The 13523-nt window shown below is 43.9% G+C and overlaps 1 long non-coding RNA gene across 1 annotated transcript; it reads right to left on the bottom strand.

The window, feature by feature from the left end:
* Positions 1 to 7074: 7074 nt before the first annotated feature.
* Positions 7075 to 12375, bottom strand: LOC142600141 (uncharacterized). Its single transcript, XR_012833598.1, has 3 exons — positions 12168 to 12375; positions 11293 to 11370; positions 7075 to 7178 (listed from the first exon to the last, which is right to left on the bottom strand). It is a non-coding gene; the product is annotated as an uncharacterized LOC142600141 (long non-coding RNA).
* Between the last annotated feature and the right edge of the window lie 1148 nt (positions 12376 to 13523).

Raw genomic sequence — 13523 nt, 5'->3', positions numbered from 1 at the left:
TCTAATTATTTTCATTGCCATTTCTGAACTATTTTCATTTCTTCTTTGTCTTCCTCAAGGTGTTCAGAACTGATCACGATGCACTAAGTTGCGGTAATAAAAAAGTATTTTCAGTATTGCTTCTCTGTTCCAGTCTTTCCATTCTAACTATTCCTTTTTTTTTTTTTACTCACTGCAAGACATTTCCGACAAAATGCCTACAGTGACACCCAAGTGTTTTTCTGACTCTTGACAGTTAAATTTAGAAGTCAAAAGATGTACTTCACATTCTTCCTCTCAGAAAGCACCATCTTCTGTTTGAAAATGCTGCATTCATCTGTGATAGCATCTTGCTTTGATGGTATCTCATCCAAGCTCCTCTCTTGGTTTACTTAAAAGTTTTTGCCTTCCACCATTTTCACTCTCAGGTTTCTTTGTCAATTTTCAGACTTTCTCAGCAAAAAATATTTTGTCACTTGACTGCCCAGGATTGTTTTGTATCTGCATTTTATTCCTCTCCATTCCCAGAGCCTGAGTTTATCTGTACTTGTTACAAGATGACTTGAGTTATCTTGTACTTTTTAGTATTGTCTATTTTAAAAATACTTTAAATCCAGGTTATAACAAGGCATTACCATGATTTATTAGTGGGTCTGAAAATCTGTGGCTTGACTAGTCTGCACTTATGGCAAAACCACTTCATCAACTAGGATAAATCGCTGAGGTTCACTTGGAAGCACAGACGCCAATCGGCTCATCAGTCATACAGGCTGCAGAAGGCTGCGGTGCAGCAAATAATAATTGATTGATAATTTGTGGGCTTTTCTTTTTCATTAGAGATACTGACCTACAAACAAGAACAGTGTAGCAGTGTATTTCGTGATTACATCAGCCAGCACAGGGGCAAACTGGCTGATCAAAAAAGACAATTCCAAACTTTTTTTAAAAATAAAAATGCTTATCCAGGAACTGCTTAAGCAATTCTCATGACTGAAAAAGAGTAACAGATTAAAAAAATATAATTTTGTATTTTTAAAACATTTGAAAAAACCAGTTTCTTCTCTCTGAATTGCCGGTTTCTGACTTGGGGACTGTTTCCAGGGCAACAGAGGATAACACAACAAACACTGAAGGAAGTACATGAGAGAACTCCCTCTTCTATTTTAGGTGAGAGTTATGTCTCTCTGTTATTGCTAAGGAAATGAGGAGTATTTTGCACTGAAAGGTATTTATCACGCATCTCTGCATAAAGCACGGAGAGCCTTTGCAGTATGTTTGTTACCTGATATTTGCCAAGAGATGGAGCTGCAGAGTCAGACACCTACCAAGCCTGACCCCCGTAAATCAGGAGCGATATAATAAAAACCTTGGCAGCAAAAGCCTGTATCCTCTCGTACCGATGCATGCTACTCCTCCCCCTGTGACAACGGGCTTGTGTTGGGCACTTAGCCAACTCTGTCCAATCTATTCCAATTTATTTCATTAAGCTGTGGTTCAGAAAAGCCAAGAAACAAGCTATATTAATCTTGGTGGATCCTGGCCTCTGCTCAGATAATGCTGTAGAAAATGCTCAGCTGTCCCACAGTTGAGCAGTAACAGGATGAAAACGGCTGCCCTCTCGGACTTGCCTTACAACATCCCTTCCCTATGTACACCCTTGTAAAAATGCTGCTTGCGCTGCACAGCTCTTACTCTCCAGTTAGTTCTCAGGGGCTACCTTCTCAATTTAGGTGTAAACCTCGCCTCAGTTTCTAGGTACCTACAATGTGAGACAGAATATAGCAAAGATTCCCAAACTGCCGGGGACACGAGTTTGTCAATCTGTGGTTTCCTGCCCAGTACAGATTTATAAGCTTAGGTCTGGAAGCCGTAAACCTATATTTTCAGAGCAGATCTTGGGTTCAACTCCAGGTTAATGCAGTGATCCAGCATCTCTGAGTGAGTTCCCATCCACCACGCTCCCCTCCTTTCCATCCCAGCACCCCGGCAAGTGGAACTGGTCCAGGCTTGTCTGTACCTGCCCAAAACAACCTGGGATCACCTGGAGCTACTTTGGGATTAGGTACAAGCACGAGGAGCCTGCTGAGCTAATCGGGCTCCCACTCCTATCCAAGCCCCTGAGACATTCCCAGAATAGACCATAGTTCCTGCAGACCAATTCACTCCAGCCTCTGGGTCTTCCCACAACACATCTGCCACATCAGTTGTCATGCAAAAAAAAAGAGGAGGGAAAGGGCAAGAACAGACTTACCCAAGCATGCTCTTGCACCCATGAGCAGTTGGGCCATTTCTCCGTTTTAAAATCTGTGTTCTGCTCCATTTGCTTCATTCAAAATCCTCACATTTACCGATTTTTTGGGTGAGAACCAGCAGGGGATTGTGGGATAAATTCTCCCTCGGTTGCACTCGCGGGTGAGGGAGGAAGGGAGAGGGGGATGAGTACAGGGAGGTTAGCCTGCCTCTGCCTTTGGCTTGCAGTACGAACCTCGGGTCTGTGCAAACCAGTTTTGAACCTTTCTTCCAATAAAGATTTCACTCTTTGTGTTAAGTGGTACGTCAATAAGAGAGAGACTCAAAACTAAACAGATTAGAAGAAAGACTACTTGTCTCTTTGCTAAACGGGATTGAAAAAGTCCTTTTTCCTCCTTGTTTTTTCATGGGAAAAGGCTGACCTGGGTTATATGTGTAACTCCAGCAGAAATATCTTGGCTGGGAATACTGACCAGAGTAAGGGGTTCAAACACTTTGGGGGATAAGGATCAGGCATTGTGTGTCTAGTTGATATTTCCTTTTGGGTGTCAGAGGCAACTCTTTGCTAATTTCTGAAATGGCTGTTCTTCTCTCTAACTTTGGGCTATGATTGGCCCTGGCTGACAATTTAACAAGGCAACCACAGGCTCTCTTTGGAGCGTTAGACTACACAGAGCCTAGTGAAATAGTTTTTAATGTGACTTCCCAGTGAAAAGCCGGTTTGTCAATCAGCCTGTCATTTAGTGGTTGGGTAGGGAAGGAAATCCAAAAATAGTACTGGAGAGAAATGGACTATTATCCATGCTTGTAGGTGGCAGGTGGCTGGTCAAACTACACATGCCTTTTGGCCATATGTAGATCCAAAATAACATTATGAACATCGTCCCTTGCCGTGGTGTCAAAAGAAAGAAGAGAAGAATTTGAGTTTTTTAAAAGAAAAAAAATCTATGTGCTGAAAGCCTGACTTCAGATAATAACTTCTTGAAATACCTGTGCTTTTGTTAGTGAGGTAAATAAATTATGATTTTTCAAACCAAAATAGCCCCCTTAGACTTAAGGCCTTCTGACACATGGACCTACAGGTCCATGTGCTCCACTGGAGCAATGACTCCCAGTTTTTATAGGCATGTCCCCAAGCCCAACAAGTCACTGTGGAGCCCGCACTGGACTGGTGGGTCTGCTGGCTTGGGCACTGGGCTCTGGTTCAGGTGTAACATGCTTGTTCCTCACTTCTGAAGCCCACATCACTGGTTAGAAACTATAGGTCTAGGTAAGTAACTCACTGAACCTCTGTGCCTCAGCCTCCCTGCGTTGGTAAATGCAAACATCAGTAATGGATAAACATCAGCTATATTTTGTCATAGCTGAATGATGTTCTGCTTTATACTGGTAGGCAATGTTTTTTTACTATCCCTGCTTTAGAGATGTGGTTATTGACAGAGGATTGGGTCAGTGACTCAACATGGAGCTCACCATATTCGACAGAAAGCTCTTAGAGTCTTCACTTAGCATTGGACAGATGCCAGTATATTTAGGTACATATATCAGCTGATGAAAATATAGCTTTTTCGGCATTTTAGTTCTGTGAAAGACGTGGGAAATTTGGTCCTATCTCCTGTGCATATTTATTTGAGTTTTCAGGTAGTAGGTCCATGCAGTGGACAGCAGACAAACCTCATACGTGTGTACTGAGCTGTATCAATTGAGAGCAACATTTTTGCACTGCACAGGTAGTTGATATTTGTTGTGCTTTTGCCCCAGCTGGCAACTACACACCACCCAGCTGCTCATTCACATGCCCCCCTGGCGGGATGGGGAGAGAATCAGAAGAGTAATAGTGAGAAAACTGGTGGGTTGAGATAAGGACAGTTTAATGGGTAAAGCAAAAGCCATACAAGCAAAGCAAGACAAGGAATTCATTCCCCACTTCCCATGGACAGGCAGGAACTCGGCCATCTCCAGGAAAGCAGGGCTCCATCACCTGTAACAGTGACTTGGGAAGGCAAATGCCACCATGTCAAGGATTTCCCCTTTCCTTCTTCCCTCAGCTTTATATGCTGGGTGTGATGTCACATGGTATGGAATGTCCCTTTGGTCAGCTGGGGTCAGCTGTCCCTGCTGTGTCCCCTCCCAACTCCTTGTGCACCCCCAGCCCACTCGCTGGTGGGGTGGTGAGAAGCAGCAAAGGCCTTGGCTCTGTGTGAGCACTGCTCAGCAGTAACGAAAACATCCCTGTGTTAGCAATGTTGTTTTCAGCACAAATCCAAACCATAGCCCCGTACTAGCTACTGTGAAGAAAATTAACTCTATCCCAGCCCAAACCAGCACAATATTCTAAATTATGTAATTGAGGGTGCACATACTTTTTTTATTAAAGATAAAGTGGCTCTATTAAAGTGCTATAATTAAGTAACAATCTTTTATTGGAGCAGCTCTATTTTCTCCATTGTAAAACCTCCTTCCCCCAAAACTTGTCCTAGGACTCTGTTGGCCATGTTAGTATTTGCAAATGCTCTGCTTCACCTTAACCAGGAGCTGGATGGGTCTGGCAGTCAAAACATCCAACTTTCCACAGAAGAGGTAGGCTTTGGTGGTTACTTCTGGAGTTAAATTCTCGAGACTAGACAAAACCTTTAATCAATATTTAAATAACAGCTTTTCTCACTCTAGCTAAAATATTACGTTCAGCTGATGTTAAATACTTAAAGAGTGTATCAGGTCTAGCAGACATCTCATGGACATTCCAGTTTTGCTCCTCTGGTGAACTACGGGGTAATATGACTCAGACTCTGGGAATTTTCAAAGTCATGGGATGCTGGGACTATTTGGGCACCTGCTCCTTCCTGTGCTTACCTGTTTGTGAAAAAGTGATTCAGTGACAATTATAATGGGATTATAATGTGATGAGTTGACGTGGTTTAGGCCCAGCCGGCAGCTGAGCGCCACGCGTTGCTCGCTCACCCCTCCCCTGGCAGGATGGGGATAAGGGCAGTTTACTGGGACAGCAAGGGAGAGGGAAAACAATCAACAGTGCTGATAACAGATATTCACAATGGGTGATAACAGAGAACAATTTACCAATCCAACAACCGACCGACTGACCAACCGAATGCTCAGCCCGTCCCGGAACCATGCCGAAACCATGCCACCCCCTCCCCTGCCCGACTAGCCCCCTTTTATGGTGAGCATGATGTCACATGGCATGGAATAGCCCCCGGCCAGCCCGGCTCACCTGTCCTGGCTCCTTGTGAAATTAACTCTATCCTTGCCAGAACCAGGACATGAGTATACACCACATTATTTGAAAAATAATTCCTCTGTGTATTGTTGACTGATACCATATATAAGATTGAAGAGTGGGAAAATAACAACATAGCACATTTGGGCTTTTAAGATGGAAGTACCAATAGAGGAGATTAAAGCCACTGGACAACTTATAGAAATTAAGTCCATGTGCTTCCCTTCAGCTGGCCAAGCAGTTTCCAGTGAAGCATGCTTCCGATAAAAAAAGCTTATTTGAAGCCAGAGTATTTCATGAACGCATCTCAGCGTTGGTGTTTGTTCAGCATTGTCCTGGTTTTGGCAGGGATAGAGTTAATTTTCTTCCTAGTAGCTGGTACAGTGCTGTGGTTTGGATTTAGGATGAGAATAATGTTGATAACACCCTGATGTTTTCAGTTGTTGCCAAGCAGTCAAGGACTTTTCAGCTTCTCATACTGCCCTGCCAAGGAGAAGGTGGGGGCACCCAAGAAGCTGGGAGGGGACACAGCCAGGACAGCTGACCCAAACTGGCCACAGGGATATTCCATACCATATGATGTCATGCTCTGTATATAACTGATGGATGGCCAGGAGGCAGGGCAACTCAGGAACTAACTGAGCATGGGCTTTGGGTGGTGAGAAATTGTGCTGTTCATATCTTGTTTTGTATATTCTTTTATTATTTTTTTTCCTGTCCTATTTAACTGTATTTATCTCCACCTGTGAGTCTTTTTTTTTTTTCCCTTCCCTTTTTGATTCTCTCCTCAGTCCCACTGGGGGCAGGAGGGATGAACAAATGTCTGTGTGGTTGTTTTAGCCGCCTGTTGGGTTAAACCATGACAAGCATCCATAGGCGGGAGTCTCCCAGCCATAGCTGGGAGGAAGGCCCCCTGCAAGGCTCTCCGGTTGTGGCTAAGGGAAAAAAAAAGCCAAACCAAGACTAGCTGGTTTGATGGCTACACAGCACTGACTAGTAGAGGTGAAATGACCGATGCTAGGAGAATATTTTTTACAGGACACAACAGCTGCTGGTGTCCCAGCTTATGAGAGTTTTTCCATGGAGGAGGGAGATGGGAAATACATGAACACCCTGGGGTCGATGGTAGTAGGGCAGACGGGCTAAGATCCCTCCTACCTCATGGCTCTCAGATTGTTTATATTAAAAGTTTTTCTGTTGTTCTTTAAAAACACTTTACTTCTTTTTCATTCCAAGTACGTGATTACAGTGAGGATTGTAGTCTACATCGCGAAAAGTCAGTTATCGTTGGCTCATATCTAAGACATCAGAAAATCCTGCTAACTGAGTAAAAAAATGACTAAGACCCATGTAGGCATGGAGACCTAATTCCTGCCTCAGCTTTTTGGGCATTGCTTCAGGACGATGTGAATGACATTTTCTAGGGTACTGTGTATAAGAGCAGTTTGCCTTTTGAGAGGCTTGGGATGAATGTAACAGCTCTTGGAAAATTTGTGTTTGGCTCCGTTATTCCTACGTGTTGGGGTGAGCAGCTTGAAAGACCCGCAGGGATCACATTTCCTCTCAGACCTTTTTCTCTGACATTTGTTAACCTCACTGCTGTTAAGTTTAAGACTTATCATACTATTTGGGCTCCAGTTCAGGTGTCTCTTCGTTGAGCAGCGTGGAGTGGGTTGGATGACACATGTCCCACTGTTGCTAATACCAGGTACTGGAAAAGAGATGCAAAACCCTTCAGCTTCTGGAACTGTCACTCATGGTACTTTTCATAAACAGCACATTCACTTGGAAAAATAATAATAAAAAAAGCCGATGCCTTGATGCCTTTCTTCTGTGCTCATGGCTCAAGCTGTTCCCTCCGAGCCTCCTGCGCTGTGTTGATATGGCAACAGGCTGCCAGATTTTACATCAAGAGCAGCACGGCAGCACTTTGCTCTAACAATTTATGGTTGTTGATTCAAGATATCTGGAGAACTTTCTTCACTGCTCCCCTTACCTCTCCATACCTTCAAGGTCAATCTATTTTTCTTCCTACAAAGCCATCAGGTTATTTCCTTTCCTATTGCATTCCTCTGGAGCACTTCCTCCAGTGCAACATACACCTCTACGGAGAGGTATAGGCATTTCTCGACTATTCTGGATATATATTTTAGCAATGCCAAGTGCTTGCAATTCCTGGACCATTAAGCTGTTGGAAAGCCTAGCTCCCTTCGAAATCTGCCTGATTTCCCACCAGCTCACAAGCTCAGGCTTCTGGTCAGTGCTCCTGAGGCAGCCCTGCCTTTCTGACAGCTTTTGAGTTTTGTATTATAAAGTGAGACAACAGGTCCGAGGCTCCCTGGCACAGATCGGGCAAGGGAGCACTGCAGGAGGTACCTGTTAGCTGGACCTCTGAGACACATCTGTGCTCCTAAGGGGTGGGGCACAGGTTTTAGGACTGTCCTGTGGTTTCCCACACTGTTTGGCTGGGTTAGCCCAGCTGCCGGCATGGTTTTGGCCAGTACCGACTACCAGCTGCAGGCACTGGCCACCATGAGGAGAGCAGCATGTGGCGAGGACCCTTCCTGGACACAGCCCCCCTGGTTTTGGGTGGAGAGGGGTTTGCCATGGAGGGGAGAGCTGCGTCTGTGCCCTTCAGCCTCAGTGTCAGAGCGCAGCCCCTGGCCTGTCCTGTTTTCCTGGTGTGGACAAAGACAGTGGCCGCTAAGCGAGCCAGGGCAGGCTGCCCCGCGGCAGGCTGGGCAGTGCCCAGCAGTCCTGCTCAGGTGGCGTGGGGTGCGCTGCCGTGGGGCGGGCTGGGGGCAGCCCCGTGGCACAGCTGGGCATCACGTGCGGGCTCTGTGACTGTCATTGTTGCTGCTATTACTATTATTGCTATTGTGATGATCATGGTGATGTGTGACTTTTTGAGCTTCCAAACTCCAAAACAGTCTGAAGGCTCTGCTCTAACCTACCGCAGCAATGTTTTAATGGCAGGAAATTGAGGTTGCAAGCTTCATGCCCAGGGCTGTGGCATCAAAGCCTGCAGGAGCACATGAAGGTCAAGAACGGGCTGGAGTCATGCTGGAGGGTGGCATTGGGTGGACAGGGAGAAAGCTAGTGTGACCACTTCCAAACTGCCTGGCGTGAGCTGCTCCTGGAGCCTGCTGTCGCCTGAAGCCAGGAGCGAACAAACAGTTATCCAGTGTGGAAGATCATCAGAGGCCAGGGCTGAACTGGAGAACTGAATTATTTGAGAGCAGAGGTACCCTCGGGGTTTAAACGAGTGGTCATGAAGCACCAGCCCTGCAGCTTCTTATGTCATCAGGGCCTTCAGGGCTGCCGCTCAGGCGTGCGGCACTGTGCCGTCTGTCCCCAGGATTTCTCCCAAATGTGCTGGAGACTTCCTCGAAGACTGACAGCTGTCCTGCCCTGCCTTCCAGTGGCTCCTCGGGAGTCACGGGGCTGTGAATATCAGTAGACAGGGACAGCAGCAAGCAAGTTTCCTCCCCGAGACTGATGAGCGTTGCAGATCTGAGCATTGTCTCTTCTTGTGAGATATCCGAAATGGCACAGCTGCACCCTGGCAGCATTTGTGGGAGCTCACAGTGGGTCCTTCCTGCTTGAATGCAACCATTTTACCATTCCAATTAGCTCAATTCGGTGTGCATGAAATATGTGAAAATTCCTTTTTCCTAAAAGACCATAAATGTTTTCAAAGAATTTGACAATTTTAAGAAATTATTTCTTTTACTTTAAGGGATGAGGAAACAAAGTTTGGGAATATAACAGAGTCATCTTGGTTCAGTGAAACAAAACTTCAGGGATATGGTATTTCAGAATGACTAGTTTTACAGTCCTGGTGGATTTTCTCCTTTTAATTAAAAACGAGTAATTTTCAGAACATCTTACATGCATCTTGAATAAGAACTATTCTAGGAGCTTGCAAAACTAAATCCGACATAGTTATCCTTAAGCTTAAATAAGTGATCCACTGCTACAGGAAGTCAAGAGAGGGGCTAAGCCTTTACACTGTGAATCTTAAGTGCAATATTCTTGTTCATCTTCTTTTAACTAATGGCAAAGACAGTTCTTACATTGTACGCATTAGCACTTTCCAGTTGGTGCCATGCTGAATGACACTTAAAGTGGAAAAAGGAATTCAGGCCTGAAAAAGCTGCACTGTTTCCTGAGATATTGTTCTCACTCTGATATTATTATCATTTAGAATAACAAAGCATGAGTAGAACAGTTGCCGTTTCCTTGCTGTCGTGATCCCATATATATTCTCTGTTTTATACCTGTGCTAACACATTCATCTTATCATGGAAGGAGCTAGCGATCGGTACATTTATTAGTCACACTCCTCAGCCTCATGTTTTTACTGGAGCTAAACCCATGAACTATTTCATGGTTAGCTGCATTCCCACATTTGAAGAAGTGGAGCTCATGGGAGTGTAACTCCAGAACCAATTATGAATGATAACACTGCTGATTTTCCTAGTACTATTTGCTACTTTAGTGATATGCTTTTTCTTCAGGATTGTCTAAATAGGGATAAAAATGCATTTTAAAAAAACATGTTGAAGATGTTAGCTAAGAAGTTTTAGTATTTACATCAGGCAGGGATAGCTGAACCTCATGTCATTAGTTGTTTGGCATGGAGTCTGGTGTTAAAAATACATCTTCAAGGAAAGACCAGGCTCTAAGGATTGCAATCCTAATATATTTTTAAAAGATCTTATAAGATTTGTTTTAGATTTTTAAAGAGACAATATCTTCTTTTGTGATTCATAAAAGTAATTTTTCTTGAAAGACACAGGAAAACCATCCATCCAGTCATTAAGAGAGACATACTAGTCGCAAAACTGCTAAGAAGTCATGGAACTTGCAGTGACTTATATATCTAAACAGGAACAAACGTTTCAAGCTAACTCGTGTTGCTGGACTCCAGGGTGAAAAAGGGAAAGAGAGGTGACGTATTTTGGTTACATGCTACTCAAAGTTGACCTTTATTCCCTTACAGAAGGTAAGGTTTATAGGACTCTCTTTCCAATCTTGGATCAATAGATGATGTTACACAAGTGTGCCATCGCACACTCATTTTGAACTTCATGGGATTTCCTGAAGGAAAACTTACTCTAATTTGTTCCAAGTTGTTTTTTTAAAAAATGTTTTATTCTGCTTTTACTTCATAGCATTGCACTGAGCAAATATAATTCAATTCCTTCTCATTGTTTTGCTGATGAGAGATTGTTATTGAAATACAAACCATCTTTCTAATGCCAGTGAATGGTTAACAGTTTTAAAAAGGACTTATCCCGGAAATAGCTATGGTTAAAGACACAGGAATTGCTTTACTTAAGATGAAGTAGTTACCTCACCCACCAGGAGCATGATATAATTAATAGACTCAATTTTTTATCTCTGTCACATTGACAGTGAACTCGAAATGTAATCTTCCTGCATTTTGATTTTTTTTTTATTTTATTTCATTGTGGAAGTGATCACTCACTACTAATAAGAGGCAAGCTCTTACCACATATATTTCTAGTTATTAGAGTTTATATTTGATTACTTCAGTGTGAAAGCACTTTTAAAATCTATTCTTATTTTTTAAGAATATCTGCCAGTTGTTTCTCACTCCTGTCCCAACTGTGGTAAGGATATGTATTCATCATAGCTAGGTATGATTCTGGAGATACCTCCAGAGTTGGAAAGCCATGAGAACATCGAGACATACCATATGTGGCTGCACGTGGACACCTGAATGGGAGTGGAGGAAGAGAAAGGATAACACTCCCATGTTGTTTCATTACGTACAGATAGCCACAACTCACACTTACACATATGCTTTTTCCTTTAGCTTGGTAGTCTTTTTCCTCATGCAGCTCCGTGTCGCTCTGCATCACATATTATGAAAGCTGTTGAAAAACATATAGGCTGTTACAACAGGAGTGTTTCCCCACCTAAGTACCATCTGCTCATCAGTGCTGGAAGTTGAATCCACCAGTTGAACTGCTCGGAGGCAGCAGAAATGAGATACAGAAACATGATCAGAAGCTCGATGCTTCTGTTTATTATTTCTGGTCCTTTCGTGAAACCATGCCATCCTCCTGGCCGAAGGAAAACAGGAGCCTGTCTACTCTTGGTTGTTTTTTTAAAAAAAAAGTTTGGTCTTCTTAGAAATTGCTACAATCAAAGCAAATGCCTGAGTATCTGTTATTTCATTTTAAGAAAGAGTCTACCCTGCCTGTTTACTGGGGAGAGTTTGAAGACATAAAGTGGGTGTTTAATAGTGGCAGAGAGATTGACGAGACTTCCCTGTACCTGTCAAATTCAAACAGAATGACCCATAATGAGGTCTGGTCCCTTCCCTTCCCGTCCCTTCCCTCTCCTGGTAAGAAGGTTATCAGGTCTTAGATGCTGATACCAACGCAGCTCCTTGCCCCTGCTGTTTCTTCTGAAGTTAGATCAAGAAGAAAATGGAGGGTGTTTCCCACTCCTTTAGTATGTTCTGTGCGTATTGGCCCCATAGTTTAAGGGGAAAAAAAAGCAGCTTGGATGTCAACAACAGAAGAACTTCACTTTGAAGAAGAGAAGCAAGCCAGCCCAGCTGGGCCATTCCTGTATGAAAGGAAGCTGCAGAAGAGAGGAGAGGGAGAAAAAGAACTTGTTAGTGCAAATGCCAGGCTTGACTCCGTGCCTTGCCATTACCTACCTGGTCTCCCTTTATCTGCTCTGCTCAGACAGGATTAACATTTCTAACAGTACTTGTTGGAGTGGGAGTAAGTCACTGTGAGAGTGCAGTTCATTATCTAACCTCTCCTTGCGGGAAGGATAAAATCCCTGTATTTCAGAAGGCCGTAGTGCTAAGCGTAGTGCACCGAGAGGCAATGCTGGGAGCTGTGAAGACTGCAGAAGCACCATGCCTGTGCTGCGTCTGTGCTAGCTGGGCGTGCTGGGAAGCTTTTCTTCTGGTACTTTCAAGGCTTGTTTTGCATTATTTATCATGGCTGTCTGGGAGAATGCAACCCCTTGGGAGCAATGAAGGTGTCACAGGCAGGGCTCACGTCAAGCCACTATTAGGGAGAATACTCAAGGGATAAAGTATTCTTAGTATGGTGAACTATGGATAAGGAGACTCCGTGTGAGTACAGATAGTGCTCACAAATTTAAAAAAAGCTTTGAGCTTTCACTTCAGCCAGGCAGTCTCCCGAGTGCTTATCAGCAGTAGAGTAGCTCTGAAATTTGGAGAGCGAGCCCGTTACAATCCCAGCATATATACTTCTGTTCCTAGTTGCTGGACTTCAACATAAAATAGAACATGACCAAGCTGTATTGAATTATGATGTAACTGGGGTTCTGCAGATAACGCAGCCACCTCAGGTAAATCCTTAGAGGTTGCTCCTTTCACAACCTAGCCTGGAGAGCCTGGCCAGGGGTTTCTCTTCAGGAGCTGCTAATTATGACAGAGGAATGGAGAAACGTTTAGTCCCTATTTCACACCATGTTTCAGAAGTGCTGCATTTTACCCTTCCACTTCACTTTCCTCGTGATGTTGCTTTGGGTTTTCTTCTTGTCCATGATCAGAGGAGGCTGTTTATTGCTTCTGTTTATTTCTGGTCCTTTGGTGAAGTTACCTCTGCTCTAAGATGGAGTAAAGCCTGCCATTTCTTGCTCTCTGGTCTCCAGCTTACAGTGCTCAGTCTTGATAAAGCTGCTAGAATTGAAGGAAACACCAGAATATCTCGTTTCAGAGAAAGAGACGACATCATTGCCTAGCTGGTGAGAAAAGCTTGAAAATGTGAAGTAGGTATACGTGGTAATGGCACAAAGAGCAGACTGACTCTCCAGGCTGTTTTCTAAACCTGATTTTTTTTGGTGCTAACTTCAAGATTTTGACTGCTTGGCAGTAGTGCTATCGCCAGTATGCTAAATTTGAATGCACACCCAAACACATGCATCCACACACGGTTCTTTGGGGCTCCATTACTCAACATCCTTCTTGGTGCAGGGCTGTTATGCAAACGTTCAGCTTGCTTTAAGCTGCGGCTTTTTGCCTGTCAGATGCACG

Source organism: Balearica regulorum, chromosome 1, assembly GCF_011004875.1.
Source record: "Balearica regulorum gibbericeps isolate bBalReg1 chromosome 1, bBalReg1.pri, whole genome shotgun sequence".
Classification (NCBI taxonomy): Eukaryota; Metazoa; Chordata; class Aves; order Gruiformes; family Gruidae; genus Balearica; species Balearica regulorum.
This window is presented reverse-complemented; position numbering and strand designations above follow the sequence as displayed.